The 334-nt window shown below is 47.0% G+C and overlaps 1 long non-coding RNA gene across 1 annotated transcript in view; it reads right to left on the bottom strand.

The window, feature by feature from the left end:
• Positions 1-2, bottom strand: part of LOC138151282 (uncharacterized) — a 5,481-nt gene extending 5,479 nt beyond the window's left edge. Inside the window, exon 1 of the long non-coding RNA XR_011165794.1 lies at positions 1-2. This exon is cut by the window's left edge and continues 35 nt beyond it. This is a non-coding gene — a long non-coding RNA (uncharacterized lncRNA).
• Positions 3-334: the final 332 nt, after the last annotated feature.

Here is a 334-nt window from a genome sequence, read left to right as displayed (position 1 = left end):
AACATAGGACACTGAACCTGGCAGCTGTCTAAGCTAGTGGTCTCTCGTATTTTCAGTATGTTAACTCTCTTGTTCCACAAGGGGTCAGCACCATGGATAGGGAAAACAGTGGACTCAGGTGCTTCAAGGGCTGGGGGCTGGGAAGAAAGACATCAAAACTGGAGCTGTGGAACCAGGGCAACTTGGGAGATGGGGTAAGGAACACAATGCAAAAGTGAATGCTCATCTAGACAGACCAGCCAATTCCTCTACCTTTAAGAAATCTGTTCTGTTTGCACAGCAAATGTGAGACCAGGGCAAACCTTACTGGTTTGAGAAGGGCACTATCACATTA

The sequence above is a fragment of the Petaurus breviceps genome, unplaced genomic scaffold, assembly GCF_028583685.1.
Source record: "Petaurus breviceps papuanus isolate PSGF00001 unplaced genomic scaffold, PetGlider_PUasm1.0 90896, whole genome shotgun sequence".
Classification (NCBI taxonomy): Eukaryota; Metazoa; Chordata; class Mammalia; order Diprotodontia; family Petauridae; genus Petaurus; species Petaurus breviceps.
Note: the sequence above shows the minus strand (reverse complement) of the source record. Positions and strands in the feature narration are given on the sequence as shown.